The sequence below is a fragment of the Pristis pectinata genome, chromosome 6 (assembly GCF_009764475.1).
Source record: "Pristis pectinata isolate sPriPec2 chromosome 6, sPriPec2.1.pri, whole genome shotgun sequence".
NCBI classification, from domain to species: Eukaryota; Metazoa; Chordata; class Chondrichthyes; order Rhinopristiformes; family Pristidae; genus Pristis; species Pristis pectinata.
Window position 1 is genome coordinate 45747886 of NC_067410.1, and position 18118 is coordinate 45766003.

Genomic DNA, 18118 nt, shown 5'->3' on the forward strand with positions numbered 1-18118 from the left:
TATCATCCATTCTAGAGGAAAGACATTCTTACTTCAAGAATTTCAAAAATAAATTTTCATAACAAAATCTGTTTATTTATCAAACATAGTCTCTATAAAGTGCAGCAAACATAACTCAGGAAATACAGGTTCCCTTTTTTAAAATGTGACATGGATGATGGGAATTTACCCGATCATCTCCAACAAAACTGGGATTTATGGTGTCGTGGAATGTAACCTAAGTCATCATCAATGTTATCAACCACCATGCAAATATCCATTATTAATATCTCCTTTGGCTCATTATTCTTCTACACACAAGTGTATTCAAATTGGCCTTTGACCAGTTTTGCATGCTGGATTATAAAAGGTGCTGGATATTAAGAATTTCAGTGTGATTTGGAAAATATACAGATTTCCATTTCACTACAAGGACAACATTTATGTAAACTTCAGTTCCTATTTACATGAGATTGCATTTCACTTGAATCTGTTGCAAGTTGTGATGAATTCTGATGATGAATAGAACAATGGCCAAATTTTGTGTATTGTTTAATGCTGCTCTTTCAATTAATCCTCGTTTTATTCACTAATTATTACTGGCAATGCATGGTAACGATAGTTAAACTTGGAGGGCTACCAAACCATCCATGAAACAAAATCAAAAGCACGTTGGTTGAAAATACAAAATGTTATTCAACCTTTGTTTAAAATTTTAGATATGAATGTGAAATAATCATTGTTCTGTATTTGAACGAATACATTAGTTTGATAAAATGAGAACTTTAGTATCCTATTCCAATGTCAGGGCTTCATGTAACTGCATTCTCCAATGGCTTAAGCAACTGGAACATTATTTTTAGACTGTAGCTGGTGCTTTTTTAAATAAAGTGGATGATCTTGACACACGTTTCTTAATCTTTAATTAAAAAAAGAGAAAATGCTATAACTCTCAGCAGGTCAGGTCGTAACACTGGGACCTAGTATTTCAGACATTTACTTGGAAGATGTTAAGCAAGTGAAAAACCAGAAATGGGAGGTGAACCCAACAATGATTCCTGCTTAAGGTTAGAAAATTGGAGAAATTTAAGGATAGCATTGTTTGAATGTTAGATATATTGTCGCGCTAATGGAATTGAGAGTGAGTGTTGGCAATTCTCCATTGCAAACCTGTTTATGAAAGAGCGATTTATGGTTGGCTAACATTGTCTTGGCGATATGTTTATATGTGTCTGCATATTTAGCTTTCCCATTCGGCAACACGTCAATAATTTTCTCACTTAATGGCTGCTTCTCTTAGATGTTATTGAATTATTTAACTCAATAATTCTAATTCCTTTACTTTCTTTCAACTTGATTTTTTCCCTCAGCTGCTGATACATGCCCAAGTGTGAGCAAACAGTCTAAGGTGCGACTTCAGTACAGTACTGAGAAAGTACTGCCCTGTTGGAGATGCTGCCTCTCAGATAAATTTATCCATGAGAACACATGAAACAAGAGTTATGCTAATTCTATTAGGTGAACATAAAACATCCAGAAACATACTTTGAAGAGATGGATGTTTGCTGAGTGCCTGAGCCAACATTCATTCCTCAACTAGTATCACCATATGCAGCTTAGCTAATCAAGTTTTCACATCACTTAATCAGGAAACATGCTTTATGTGAATTGCTTTCACATTTGCCCCAAAGCAACAATAATTACACTTTACAAGAAATTCGTTGGTGGTGAAAACAACTTTGGGGATGTGAAAGGCACTATATAAATGTAAGATATTTCTTCTTGTTTAAATCCTTCAGAATCTTCCACTCTTTAAAATTAATATGAAGAAGACTTTTTCCTATTATGTCAGTGGCAGGTGGATAGAACCATCCAAGACTGTTGCTCCCATAGCCTTATGTCATTTACTTTGCACTTGAATGATGTCAAAGCCTTTGCATCAGCAACTCCCTGAAGCAAACTAGGTTAGATGTTATAATAACTTCGCATCAAGACATTCCTATTCTTCTCTTAACAGTCTCTTGGTTATGACTTTAATGATTTCTTCACAAACCAGATGAAATAGTCTTCCTCATTTTGCCCCCTATCGAAGTCCTACATAATTTTAAAAACCTTGAGTAAATCTAATTTGCTATATAGGAAACACTGCAAAATGTGTCACACCATAACGAAGACTCACACCATAACACAGTCTCCAGTATCAACACCTTCAGGGTCACTGTTGATCAGAAACTCAGTTGAATCAGTCACATAAATACAGTGGCAATGTGAACAGAACAAATCCTGTGGCAAATAAGTCACCAACTGATACTCTAAATCCTTTCCATTATCTATAAGACAATTCAGGAATGTGATTGAATGCTCTCTCAAGAAGCATGACACCATCAAGGACAAATTATCCCCCTTCATTTGTACCCCATTCACCACCCTAAGTATTCATTCCTTCCAACACTGGCTGCAACATCTACCAATATAGTTAATCATACAAGTTACTCTGACACCACCTCCCAAACACACAACCACTACCACCAAAAAGGGCATCAGATGCATGGAGACACCACTACCAGCATGTTTCCTTCATGTCACATATATTCCCAGTCCTTCATCATTACTAGGCTTGAATCCTGGAAAGCACTCCTTAACAGCTCTGTGAAAATACCATCATCAGAAGAATTACAGCAGTTCAAGAAAGCTTCTCAAGGGCAATTAGAAATGGGCAATAAAAGCTGGTGGTGTTACATTTCCCACCCTCCAATCTACAGGAATTGTTCCATGATCTGGAGAATTTTGGAAGATGGCCACCATTTCCATGGCTACGTAGTGCTCTGTGATTCTAATATCTGTCCCTGGGGTTTTATTAGTGTTTTATGCCAGTATTTTAAGATAGTATTTATTTACCCTGCATATATCTCTTCCTGACTCATATGTTACCAATGTTTCACCATCCTCTTTCATCCTGTTACATCACTCCTTGTGCCTTTTATCCTTCCCACTGGTCAACCCCTCTCTTTGTATCTTTTACCTGTAACTCTCCCTGGCTCTGATGAAAGGCAATCAACTTGAAAAATTACCTGTTTCTCACTCCAGAGAAACTGTCTGACTTGCTGACAATCTCCAGCATTTTCTGCTTTACACTTTTAATAAGAATTGATTAAGGGATTACCACCAATCAAGACCGCTTTTCCTCAATATCTTGCTACAGGATGTTTTACGACTGCCTTACAGAGCAGGCAGTGGCTAATCTGAACATCTCATTTGAAAGTTGAGATCTCCAGTTGTGCAGCACTTCGGAAATGACAGTACAAGTCGTATGCTCAAATCTGTGGATTGAGGTATTAATCCACAACCTTTCCCAAGAAGTGAAAGTGCCACCATTCAAGCAACTTAAATTGGTCTAAGCCCTTGCCACCAATAAAAACAAAATTAACCTTTTTTTTTAAATTCCCACAGAGTTGTACAGCATAGGAATAGCCCACTGTGTCCACACCAACCATCAAGCATCCACTTGCACTAATCCTACACTAATCCCCGTATTCCTATCAACTCCCCCAAGATTCTACCACTTACTTACACACCAGGGACAATTTACAGTGACCAATTAACCCACCAACCTGCATGTCTTTGGGATGTGGAAGGAAACCAGAGCACCTGGAGGAAACCCACAGAGCCACAGGGAGAATGTGTAAACTCCACACAGAACAACATATGAGCCCGTGGTAATACAGGAAAGGTACTAGCATGAATAGAAGATTGGCTGACTGGCAGAAGGCAAAAAGTGGGAATAAAGGGGGCCTTTTCTGGTTGGCTGCAGGTGACTAGTGGTATTCTGCAGGGGTCTGTGATGGGTCCACTTTTCACATTATATGTTAATGATCTGGATGATGGAACTGATGGCTTTGTGGCCAAGTTTGCAGACGATACAAAGATAGGTGGAGGGGCAGGTAGTGTGGAAGCAGGGAGTCTGCAGAAGGACTTAGGTTAGGAAAATGGGCAAAGAAGTGGCAGATGGAATACGGCTTAGGAAAGTGTATGGTCATGCACTTTGGTAGCAGGAATAAAGGTGTAAACTATTTTCTAAATGGGGAGTGAATTCAGAAATTGAAGGTGCAAAGGGACTTGGGAGTCCTAGTGCAGGATTCCCTAAAGGTTAACTTGCAGGTTGAGTCAGTAGTAAGGAAGGCAAATGCAATGTTAGAATTCATTTCAAGGGGACTAGAATATAAAAGCAAGGATGTAATGCTGAGGCTTTATAAGGCATTGGTCAGACCACATTTGGATCAGTTTTGAGCCCCCTATCTAAGGAAGAATGTGCTGGCTTTGGAGAGGGTCCAGAGGAGGTATACGAGAATGATCCTGGGAATGAAAGGGTTAACATATGAGAAGAGTTTGATGGCTCTGGGCCTGTAGTCGCTGGAGTTAAGAAGGATGAGGGGGGATCTCATTGAAACCTGCGGAATAGAGTGAACGTGGAGAGGATGTTTCCATGAGTGGGAGAATCTCGGACCAGAGGGCACAGCTTCAGAATAGAAGGATGTCCCTTTAGAACAGAGATGAGGAGGAATTTCTTTAGCCAGAGGGTGGTGAATTTGTGGAATTCATTGCCACAGACAGCTGTGGAGGACAGGTCATTGAGTGTATTTAAAGCAGAGGTTGATAGGTTCTTGATTAGTAAGGATGTCAAAGGTTACGGGGAGAAGGCAGGAGAATGGGGTTGAGAGGAATAAATGAATCAGCCATGATCGAATAGTGGAGTAGACTCGATGGGCCGAATGGCCTAATTCTGTTCTTATGTCTTAACACCAAAGGTCAGGGTTGAACTGGGGTCTCTGGAGATGTGAGACAGCAGCTCTACCAACTGTGCTATTCAATTGTCTAAACTAAAGAGGAGTTGTAAATGTGAAAACTCAGCATGTTCTGAATATATCTTTTTCTCAGGCATTCCCTTTGGATTGACTTGCTTCCACTCCAATTTTGTGGATTGTGAGGTAACTGAAGAAGCCAGTGTGGGTCATCTACAGATGGGGCAGGAGGTGCTTGACAGGCAGGCCGGTAGTTTGTTTGTGAGGTAGTGTGTTCCTTTTGCCATTTAATCAGGGCCTCTATGAGAATCAGAATCAGGTTTATTATCACTGTCTCACATGACGTGAAATTTGTTGTTTTGCAGCAGCAATACAGTGCAAAGATATAAAAAGCTATAATTAAAAAATAAATAAATAGTGCAAAGAAAGGAACAATGAGGTAGTGTTCATGGACCATTCAGAAATCTGATGTCGGAGGGGAAGAAGTTGCTCCTGAATCGTTGAGTGTGGGTCTTCAGGCTCCTGTATCTCCTCCCCGATGGTAGTAACGAGAAGAGGGCATTTCTCAGATGGTGGGAGTCCTTAATGATGGATGCCGCTTTCTTGAGGCACCGCCACTTGAAGATGTCCTCGATGGTGGGGAAGGTTGTGCCCATGATAGACCTGGCTGTGTCTACATTCCTCTGCAGCCTCTTGCAATCCTGTGCATTGGAGCCTCCATAACAGGCTATGATGCAACCAGTCAGAATGCTCTCCACAATACATCTATAGAAATTTGCAAGTCTTTGGTGACATACCAAATCTCAAACTCCTAATGAAGTAAAGCTGCTGGCATGCCTTCATCATGCAATCAATGTGTTGGACAGATCCTCGGAGATGTTGACATCCAGGAACTTGAAGCTGCTCACCCCTTCCACTGCTGACCCCTCAATAAGGATGGATGCATGTTCTCCCGACTTCCCCTTCCTGAAGTCCACAATCAATTCCTTAGTCTTGCTGATGTTGAGTGCCAGGTTGTTGTTGCAACACCATTCAACTAGCTGATCTTTCTCATTCCTGTACGCCTCCTTGTTGCCATCTGAGATTTTACCAACAACAGTGATGTCATCTGTGAATTTATAAATGGCGTTTGAGCTGTGTCATGGGTATAAATAGAATAGAACAGTAGGCAAAGCATGCATCCTTGAGGTATGCCTGTGTTGATTGTCAGTGAGGAGGAGATGTTATCTCCGATCCATACTGATTGTGGTCTTCTGATGTGGAAGTCTAGGATCCATTTGCAGAGGGAGATACAGAGACCCAGGTTTAGAAGCTTGGTGATTAATACTGAAGGGATGATGGTGCTGAACGCTGAGCTGTAATTGATAAACAGCAGCCTGACATATGTTTTGCTGTTATCTAGGTGCTCTAAAGCAGTGTGGAGAGCCAGTGAGATTGTGTCTGCTGTAGACCTATTGATTCCAGCATCTGCAGTCATTTGTTTCTCTTGCGTTAATAGGCAAATTGCAGCAGGTCCAGGTCATTGCTCAGGCAGGAGTTGGTTCTAGCCATAACCAACCTCTCGAACGCATAAAAGGCGTTCAGCTCATTGGGGAGTGAAGAATCACTGCAATTTATGCTGTTAGGCTTCGCCTTGCAGGAAGTAATGGCATGCAAACCCTGCCACAGCTGTTGTGCATCCGATTGTGTCTCTATGTACTCCCAATGCATGGATATCATCCCGAATGCTCCTCCACTTTGCACACTGATGGGCCAAAAATTTCCAGGAGTCAACTGAGATATAGTATTTCTTAAAGGAGGCTTTGAACACATCCTTGAACTTTATCTTCTGTCCATCTAGTAATCTTTTACCATGGACAGAACTCAGAATAGACTTTCGGCCAAGGAATAGAGTGTCTGTTTCAGGAGTCTAGTGCAAGCATGCAAATAACCTTATGCAAATGACCTTAACACGGAGAAAATACATATATGTAAGTGACCTGCTGAGTTCCTCCAGCAGTTTGTTTTTTTTTGCTTCAGATTCCAGCATCTGCTGTATCTTGTGTCCTTATGTAAGTGAGCATCAATGCTGAGAATGTTGGCCTGGGAGAGAACACTTGACATTGGTTCACCAATCCTTCCAATGAGTTTGGTGGATTTTGCAGAGACAGCATTGGTGGTATCTTTCAGTTGCTTTAAGGTGCCATCCACAGGTTGTTGGGATCTTAGAAGCACACAGGAGACAGGAGTCACTGCTGCCCAGTAGACTATGCAAGGTCTGAGGTCTTGATCTTCAAATGCCTTTTCCTCAATTGACCAAAACTCTAATGTTGTTTTGAATACAATGATGGATTTCATCATCAGCATCTGTCTTTGCCAAAAGATGCCTCCCAAGATGTGAGAAATGTTCCATGTTTTCTAGGGCCTCACATTGATCTTTTATTGTTGGAGAGGAATGTTGTGCAGCAGGGGCAAGCAACTTAGTAGTGGACGTTGGTCTTGGGGATGTTGAGTGTGAGGATCATTCCCTCATATGCGTCAGTGATAGCTTGAAACTTCGATCTCAGTGCACAGGCAAACCCATGCATTGACTGCATGCTAAGACTCTATTGCTGGGATTCTGGAGTCTTGTCACCATAGGTTGAACAGTTTCTCATGAGCTCTGCCGACGAGCTCCACTCCTGGAAATCGGTGGGAAGTGCGGAGCCACATTGCAGGGTGGGAGACTGAGGTAAGTATTGAGATATTGACGCAGCTTTGTTTGATGTCAGTCATTTCTGTGTTTCTGTTGTAGACCTGTTGGTCAGGACCATAGCTTTTGCACTGTCATGAGGCATTGTGATTGGTACAGAAATACTGGAAAACTGCAGTGAGTTAAACTAGGCAGCAGCAAATTCAAAAATAAGTCACTGCTTGCACTAGAAAGTTGACGAAAGTGAATACTTAGTGCAGTTTCAGACTGATCTACAGTGACCACAGTGAACTGTGATCACAATCATGTATGCAACTGACAACCTCGCTAGAAAGTCAACTGGTGCATGCAGACTCATGAAATGAATTTGCTTACTATTCTGCAGATTGGGGCAGCTGCAGGGGCAGATGCAAATTCCATTTGTTGGCCCAGAGCGGTTGTTAGAGATTTTATAAGTATTCCGGGCTGTGGAATTAGGGGAGGAGGAGGCTAGATATTGGTAAAGGGATTTGGATTGGTTCACAAAGTGTGGACTTGAAGTTTGGATCACAAAAATTGCAGTGAGTTTATCAGCAGCATTTAGCAAAATGATTTACCTGCAGCCAGGGCGCAGCCTCCACTGTATAATGATTAAAGAACCTTTCACTCAAGAAGAACACACAATCCCATTGTGGTACCAGATCACAGCAAGAGCTGCCAAGGTGAGTAATGGAGGCAGTCAGCACTTACCACTGGTCTTCCAGATGATGGATCATCTCAGGTGCAGTGGTTGATATCTCCACCAAGCTTGCAGATTCCCTAGATACCAGCTGTTGCTCTGCAATCTTGCTGACCCTGTGTTGAAACCGACAATGTAAATTGTCCAAGGACTTGCAACTATCATCGTGCAGTGGAACAGGTGTGGTAAAACAGCTCAAATAAGTGGACTATTCTCAGCAAGCTGGAGAAGTATTTATTACTCCAGAGTGAAGAGGGAGCACTTTTAGTTGGCCACATTAGTCAATAGAAGTAATCATCCAACAAGGGGACGAGAGAGAGACCAGGTGAAGTGATGCAGCACAGAAACAGGCCATTCAGCCCATCAAGTCCATGTAGACCATCAACCACCATTTTACAAATCCTACATTAATCCTATTCTTTTATTCTTTCCACATTCTCATGAGCCCAGTTTCTACCACTTTCTACCAGGGAAATTTTACAGTGGCCAATTAACCTGCCGACCCACACATCTTTGGGATGTGGGAGGAAACCCACGCAGGGAGAATGTTGCAAACTCCACGCAGACATTGCCCGAGGTCAGGATTGACTCTGGGTCTCTGGTGCTGTGAGACAGTGGCTTGACCTGCTGCACCACTATGCCGCCCATAATCAGCATATGGTTGGGGATGGATGCAAATAACAGCAGATGTTTGTGTTCCAAATGCTTGAATTTTTCAATGTTTATTTTTGGTTCAGTTCAAGGGAGTTGTTTTCAGTTTTGATTAGCATTCGACAAAATTGATATTTTCATTTGTTTCAAAAGCAATGAAGAGATGCATCAGCTTTCAGTCCCTAGAAAGCACCGCTAAATTGAAATCAGTGGTAACAGCAATTGCAGACAAGACCAGGCTTTATCTGAAGTATTTCTCTTACAAAATCTGCATCTCCTCCTGTGTAATTGCAGTCTGCTCTTCATTCCAGTTCCACCTGCGTATTTACTCTCCTAGGCTTTATCACCCAATTACCTCAGTCACCCAGCTGACCTGTCCAACCCACAGGCAAACATGTAATCTGTGTGCATTTTGAAAGCTATGTGTGACATTCTTAAAGCAAAATAAATGAAAAAGTAAATTCAGCATGGTTGCTGTGAACAGAATTTATCAGTGAAAACAAATTAAACAGTTTTTCAACAGGGCCTAAGAGAGAGTTTTTTAAAGTTATGTTTTATCGGTTAAAATCAAAAAATTCAAGCCAAATGCATCTGTACTAACTTGATAATTACTTGTTTTCAATCCACGGTCATTTTATGAGAATCAAGAAAATGACTCCCTTTCCTGGGCCAGACTACAGAGATTAACCCATTAAAGAATAAAATGCAAGGCTGATATTTGGCTTTACTGATAAAGACCATCACTCTTATCATTACGGGATTGTGTGCGGATAAATATGTTTCCTTATGTGTGAAAACAATTTTAGAATTTAAAAGTATTTCATCTTCATGCCAGTCTTTCAACATTATTGATGCTTTCTAATATATGATGTACTTAACTGACGATAGACAAGAGTTTTTAGAAAGGGGAAGGACATTGAATCCAACAAACTCTCCCATTGTTGAAAGATAAACACACCTGTCATCTACTCATTGATGCCTAAACACTTGACAGTCCAAGAACTTCTTTGATTGATTGGCCTCATTTGTAACTTCCGTTTGGATGGTTTTTGTCCATTCTTTATTACATTAGCCTATTACCTTTTGAATGAAAGAAGTTCTATCGCATTTTACTTCCAATTAGTATTTTCATTGTTCCAACTCTACTTTTTCTGGTTTGAGAGTTTTGCTTGGAACTGAACTATTAATCACCTTGCACCTGAAGCCAACACTGATATAATTGAACAGAAGAACATGATTGGAAGCTGGAAAATGTTATTTGAATTAAAACGTATTTACTTGCATTCCTGATGTTTTTGTTGAGGCATAGTATCCTGTGATCTAGGCTTAGAAGAAGTATTCTGTTTAACTATTTTGTCTATCCCGACACAAGGCATCACCTTCAAGATAAGGCTGAAATTCCCTCCGGTGCAATGGCAGGATCCCACATTTTCCATTAAAAAAATGTGTTGATTGTGAGGTTCTTCTAGATATCATTGGACACCCCTGATTATACCCATCATATGCCTCTTGTCTACCTTGTCAGTCATGTCTTTGAGAAATTACAGCATTATCTCACCTTCCTGAATCCTTTCTGAATATCTTAATGTTAAACTTTATCCCAGTGGATCGCCCAAGAGAATTCCTCATGTTTCTTTAAGATCTCCTTAATCTTACTAATGTGAAAGAATATGCCCTGATTTTAATTACAACTAGAAAAACAAGGTATCACAAGTACTGAAAATCTGAAATAGAAACAGAAAACATTTGCGCCTTTGGCTGCTCCTTCTTAGGCAGTCCCTCGGAATTGAGAATGATAGACTCCTTCAGGTCAGACAGCATCTGTTAAAGAGAAACAGAGTTGGTAGCAAATTGGCCAACGAGACAATGAACACCACCTCCACCGCTCCTAGGACCAGTGTCCCTAATGCACTCCCAAAGCTAAACCTCACTTTGGCACCAGTTATAGTCATTCTGTTATTTGCTGAGAATTTCAATACAAAGTGTTACAACCAAAAAATATCGCCAGGAAACTGCTCCGGCTCCTCTCCATTGTTTGCTTTCAATTTTTATTTTTCAATCGATTGAGTGGATCAGAGCTCATGTCCAGAGCAGTAATCACTAATTTTAATTAGGACTAAGCTGTTTAAAAATGCAAAGAAAAATATTTAATCTAAGGAATTGATTTTATCAAGTTCTATTAAAAGCATCAGAAACAAGGTTTTAAAATTACTTTATTGATGGTTGCTCTCAGCAGTTCTGTCTTTGTGTCATCCGAAGGATTCCTCCGCAGTAATTGATAATGTGTTGAGTCAGTTGAAAGATGGTGCAGATTAAAGATGTGATTCAAATTCAGGGAGTGTCACAACAATTGACTTGAGCTGAACACTTCAAACACTTACTCATATGTATCAAATAGATTGTGTGTTTGGTTGGTGATGAACCATTTGTCAATGCAAGCAGCAATCAGTAAACTAAGTATCCTGTTCCAAACTTACTGTATCTTCTGACATTCTAAAAATCCCCTTTCAGGTCTCTGCATTAAACTTTCCAACCTTTCTGCTATTCGTAACTTCAGAAATACCATTTACGCTTCTAACATCAAGAGCAACCTCTCACTGCAGCTATATTAATCAGAATGAAAGCACTACTTCAGACAACATATCGCCACACTACAGGAAAGATGTGGTTCAGTTAGAGAGGGTGCAGATAAAGTTCACAAGGATGTTATTCTGGATTGGAGGGCTCGAATTATATGGAAAGATTGAGTAGGCTGAGTCTGTTTTCTCTGGAGCAAAGGAGGCTGAGAGGTGACATGATAGAGTCATATAAAATTATGAGAGGCATAGTATCCGTTTCCCATGGTAGGGGTGTCTTAACATAGAGGGCATAGGTTTAATGTGAGAGGAAGGCTGTTTAATGGGAATCTGAGTTATAAATTTTCACACAAAGTGTTGTTGGTATCTGGAATGAGCTGCCAGAGGAGGTGGAGGCAGGAACAGTAACAACGTTTAAGAGACATCTGGACAGGTACTTGAATGAGCAAGGCACAGAGGGATATGGAATTAATGCAGGCAAGTGGGATTGGTATATGGTCAGCATGATGGTCAGCATTGACGTGGTGGGCCATAATGACTGTTTCTATACTGTACAACTCTATAACAATTTGACCAATCAGTCATTTTTCAAGAAAGTTAGGATTCCAGTTATGGGTCTAAAGACTGGACTGTTTCTGCTCATTAATGAGAGTGGTCAAAGGAAGAGATCTTTTTGCTTGATTGGAGCTTGAATGTTTGAGGTTCCAACAAAATTGACACAAACCATCAGCACAACTAACATCATCACAAGCAACATCTGGACATCTGCATTTACTAATCAGTTAATGATGCATAATAACTTTGAAATTATTATCTAATGTTGTAATATGGTAGGCTATGAGCTATGGACTCCTTTCTTATTACTGTTTACCTTCCCTGTTGTGGGTTCAAATATAGTTCAAAGGTGTAGGCATTAATGTGTTTGATGCTATATTTCAACTATAGTTAGGTGCTATCTCTCAGTCTTACCAACAACCTACTCTGTACCCAATGGCAAGGTCAACGATGGATTTATACTGAGTGTATATTTTTTTTCTTACAGCATCTGGCAAGAACTTACTTTGTAATGCTGATAGTTAATCCACAGGATGCCACAAGTGGCCAACCGTTTCAGGAAAGTAATAGCTGTAGGATCATCAGTGAGTAACACGTACATGTATTCTTAAACATCAAGCTTTTGTGTTTTCATTTGTCGATCTGTATTGATAAATCTGACCTTCAGAAATGCATAGGTCACATGATCCCAGATACCTAAAAATATCTGAATTAATACCATTACAATTTCAGTGATAAATTTATAAAATAGAAAGCTCCAAAGTGGGGAGGGGGCATTCATTCTGTCTCAATTCTTTCAAGAATCTTTCCAATTGGTTCCAATTGACTCCTCATTCCTCATTATGCTGGACCTTCTGCCTCCTTTAATATTTATTCCTTTTTGTAAACCACTGTGCTATGAGTGGCAAGCTGCTCAAGCTCCCTTCTGTCAAATGGGCTAACCTTTTGGGGAACAACAGCTGTACACTCATTTGGAGAAGTTATTCTGACCCACAATGTAATGCTATCAGTGCAGAGGCCTGAATAAGCCCCATCTATCAAATGGTTGGGAAAAAACCTTTTGAATAACTGCACCATACCCCACCCTCACACTTAACAGGCTGTCAATCCTGTCAAGACCATTGAATGCTTTCGAATATCCCATGGATAGAAAATCAATGGAATATTTACAAATATCTTAGAAATTATTAAAAATGTATAAAGATATTGCTTTAAGACAATAAAAAGCACTTAAACAAGATCAATTAAAAAACTTTTGAACCAGTGCCATTTTTATACATCCAGGTAATAAATATCAAAAAGTGTAGAGGACCCAGCTGCAACCCCTGTTGTGCATGAATGCACAAGTCCCTCCATTCTGTGGAACAAACTGCACCACACTCTGCTTTTAGTCCTTTGTCTAATTTTATGTCTCAGGTTCCACTGCTAATTAAATTCCACATCTTTCAATGTAGCGTACAGCTCCATTATGTGATACTTTATCAAATGCCTTTTGAAATCTCAAGTACATAACACCATTATCCTCACCAACTATTATGTCATCGAAGAACTCAATCAAGTTAGTCAAACACAATTTGCCTTCAACAAACAAACACTGATTGCTATTTAGTAACCATATTTTTCCAAGTGACAATGGTCTTGTCATATTGTGTCTGAGATTTTCCCCCACTTCCAACATTAACTGTTTTATTGCTCCTTGGTATATAACGTCGCCTTTATTAAACAGATTGTGTTTTTTTAAAGAATATATTTTATTTCTGAATTGCACACACAATTTTTTGTGTTGTGAGAGCAGGAAATTAAAATAACTCTTTTATTCAATTGAAGTAAGCCGCCAAAACACGAATGGGCTATGTCCATAGAAATTGAATAGAGTAGCAAAAATCTTTGTGGAGAAGGGTGTCCTCTGAGGTATTGAGTAAGCACTGAATCGTCCACTCGTAAGTCAGGCTTGCTCTTTGTGCCATCTGATAGGATCCAGAGTTGAACAATGAAATGAAACAAAAGGGAAAAAATCCCTCTCCTTGTCAAATGTTTCATGTCTGATGCACAGCAAAGCCTTCAGGGAGGTGATGGGATTCTAAGCCAGTATTGTTTCTGACAATATCCATGCCAGTAGATTTTTGAAAACTCTGCTGATGGACCAGGTTGAAAGGACATTTGTGCACAACATGGCCCAGTGGAAGCATTCTCACTGCTGAGCCAGAAATAAGGCAGTTCACATTGGACTGTAGAGTCGGATACAACTATGCAAGGTATCTCTTTAGTGAGTACTCTGGACCTGCTGCAGTGTCAGAGGTCTCGTCTTTTGGATGATGTTAAATCAAGGCCCTATCTGAACTTCCAAAAAAGCATAGGGAAGTTTACCTCTGAACCAGTATCACTAACATATCCAATGATCTCATTTCTGTTTTTGGGATCTCATTGTGTTGAACATTGGCTTCAACACTTACTGCATTATAACAGTAACTCTAACTTAACAGCATTTCACTGAATCTCAGGGACACCCTGAACATGTCAAAGGCTTTATCCTATAAAAGTACTTTTTTAACATTAATATCATGATTTGTTGTATGAAATAGTCCAAGAAACAGAAAGAAAGTTCCATGTTTCAGATTACCACATTAATTTACCCTTTACCATTCCAACAATCAATTTTCAGACCATTGCAAGATAGGAATGCAGATCGCACATTCTGCATATGATCATGTTCCATATCCCAAGTGACACTACTCTAAGCACTGAAAAGTGCTTCAGGCACATTCAGATTCTGGTCCATACAAAGAACTATGCCACAAATAAAAGCAGACACTGCACTGTTTAAGGAATTGTGCTTCATATGCAGGTAGGACCGTTGCCTCCATGCAGGTGACAATGGTTTTCACAATGATGCTGTAATCTGGTGAATACAGGCTGGTGTCACTTTGTCCATCGTATTTTGCTTCAGCTACAGGAAGATTAGCACACAGGAATAGTGGGACAAACACTATTCCTACTGTTTATAGTGCAAAGTGGGTGCACGGCTCAATATATCGGGTGGCAGCAGAATAACTAACACCGCTGTGTGCACAGGTTGGTGTTCCAGGTATAAGCAAACAGAACTTTGTTTGGCAATTATGCTCCAGAAACCACACAGTCTACTCAGTCGTCTGGCCAATTATCCAGGAAAAATTATTGTTTTCTAGCTAAAAGCAATATCTCACTTTACTTAACATATCATCAGCAGGTCAGGCAGAATCTGTGAAGAGAGTTCTGAAACCAGCTTTTCCACTTTGTGTCAGAATTGGTCAATTCTAATGAAAGGTCATTAAGTTGTTTTTTTCTCTTGACACTGATGCTACCTGTTGAGTATTTCCAACATTCTCAACATTTCAGATTGGATAGCAACTACTGTGTTCTGCTTACCACAGTTTCTGCATTGTTTGTTTCCTTGTCTCTCCTGCGACCTCATTCATCTCCTCTATTTACACCTCCTCCAGACAGACTAACTTCAATTAACAAACCTTCACCATCCTCTCTCAACCAGCACTTGTGTAATTCAGTCTCTCTTAGTCTGCACCCTATCACAGACATTCCTTTTGTTCTCTCCACCTTTCTGCAGATGAAACAAATAAATGATGGAGATATGAATAGTGAAGAAGGTTCTCAAAGGATAAAGCAGAATATAGATCATTTGCAAATATGGGCAGAGAAATGACAGATGGAGTTTAATCCGGACAAATGTGAGGCATTGCACTTTGGGAGGTCAAATGTAAGGGGAAACATACAGTGAATGACAGGACCCTAAGGAGCATTGATGTATAGAGGGATATTGTGGTGCAACAAAAGTAGATAGGATGGCACAGAAGTATGCTTCCTTGAGCATAAAACTCAGGAATTCATGTTGTAGTTGTATCAAACTTTGGTCAGGCTACATTTGGAGTATTGTGTGCAGTTCTGTTCACCCCATTACAGGAAGCATGTGGAGGCTTTGGAGAGGGTGCAGAGGAGGTTCACCAGGATGTTGGCTGGTTTAGAGAGCATTAGTTATAAGGAGAGGTTGGACAAACTTAGATGGTTTTCTCTGGAGCATCAGAGGCTGTGGAGGCAACCTGATAGAAGTTTATAAAATTATGAGAAGCATAAATCAGGTGGACAGTCAGAATCTTTATCCCCAGGGTGGAAATGACAAATATTAGAGGGCATAGCTTTAAGGTGGGAGGGGGAAAGTTGAAAGGGGATGCGTGGAGTAAGTTTTTTTTTCACATACAGTGTGGTAGCTGCCTGGAGTGCATTGCCAGAGGGATGGGGATGTGGTGGTGAAAGCAGGCATGATAGTGTATTTAAGGGGCATTTTGACAAGCACATGAACATGCAGGGAACCATGGGATATGGATCGTGTGCCGGCAGATAGGTTTAGATTAATCATGGTTAGCAGAGACATTGTGGGCTGAAGGGCCTGTTCCTGTGTTGTGCTGTTCTATGTTTTAGTTATAACTTTTCCCATTTCTGATGAATAGACATCAACCTGAAATGTTGACTCTATTTCTCCCTCCATAGATGCTGCCCGGTATGATGAGCAATCCCAGCACCTTCTGTTTTTACTTCACATTTCCAATATCTGCATTTTGTTTTGCTTTTTGCTCCATAATGATCCTGGATGCATCTTCACTGTCAATCTGAAAAGGGTTTATTAATTCCGGGACTCAGTTTACTGTTCTCTGTCCCACTTATCCATGATAATATGCTACTCTGACAGAGAAAATACTCAGCAAGTCAGGCAGCATTTGTTGGTAATATCCCATTCCAGCATAGAACACGGTGGAAAAACTCAGCTTGTCAGGCAACATCTGACATTATTTAATGCCTTGTTATCCTAATGATAATCTTCAGCATTTTTCCAACAACTATTTGTGTCTCCCTATTTGAAAATTGTGGTTCTATTTGTTGTCTTCCAATCTGCTGAAACTATTTCAGATTCTAAAGAACTTTGCAAGATCACCACTAATGTCTTCACTGTCAATGCAAGTACCCTTTTAGAGACTTAGGATGCCAGCTATCAGGATGATAGGATTTGTTGAGTTTTAGTTGCTTTAATTTCTGCAGTACTTGCTCCACAGAGATAATAATTACAGTTTATCATTTTAACGTGCCTTTTGCTTCTTCTCCATGTCTACTACATTTATTTATCCTCTCCAGTGAAATTAGGTGCACAAGATGTATATAAGGTCTCCACAATTTCTTTATTCTCCATAGCAATTTCACCTACATTTGCCTCCAAAGTACCTACAGTTATTTTTGCTGCTTTCTTCTTCTCACAATCATTTTTATCTTTTTTTCTAATTTACTCTCTATTTATTTTCTCCCTCATTACCATTTTTTGTTGATTTTGCTGCTTTCTATAACCCTCCCAGACCTTTGGCTTACCACTTTTTTGATGCTATAAATCTCTTCTTTTGAACTAATTTTATCTTTAATCACCTTATTTCACCATGGTTAGATCACTTTTCTTGTGGAACTTCAGTTTTTTTAATGGAATATACATTTATTGAGAATTTTAAAACATTTCTTTAAATGCTTTTCATTTTTTGTCTGCTGACAAACATTTCCCACACTATGTTAGGCAATTCATGGAGTCAGAGTCGTACAACATGGAAACAGGCCCTGCAGAATACTGAGTCCATGCCAACTATCAAGCACTGATTTAACTAATATTACACTAATCCTGTTTTATTCTCCCCCACATTCCCATCAACTCCCCCCAGATACTACCACCCGCTTACACACTAGGGGCAATTTACAGTGGCCAATTAACCTACCAACCTGCATGTCATTGGGATGTGGGAAGAAACTGGAACATCTGGGAAAAACCCACATGGTCACATGGAGAACGTGCAAACTCCACACGGTCAGCACCAGAGGTCAGGATCAAACCTGGGTCACTGGAGCACGAGTCAGTAGCTCTACTAGCTGCACCACTGTGCAGCCCATAATTTCACAATGGTTCTCTTTGTATTTGAGGCACTAGTTTCTTTATGAACTTTGTCCCTCTCAAACTACATACAAAATTCTATCATTTTATTCACTAGATAATGCTACAGATAGTGGCAAAAACTGTACTATACCCAACATTAAGTGCCAAATATAGGAAGATGCCCATTGGTCTGCAATTGATGCTCCAGGTATAGAT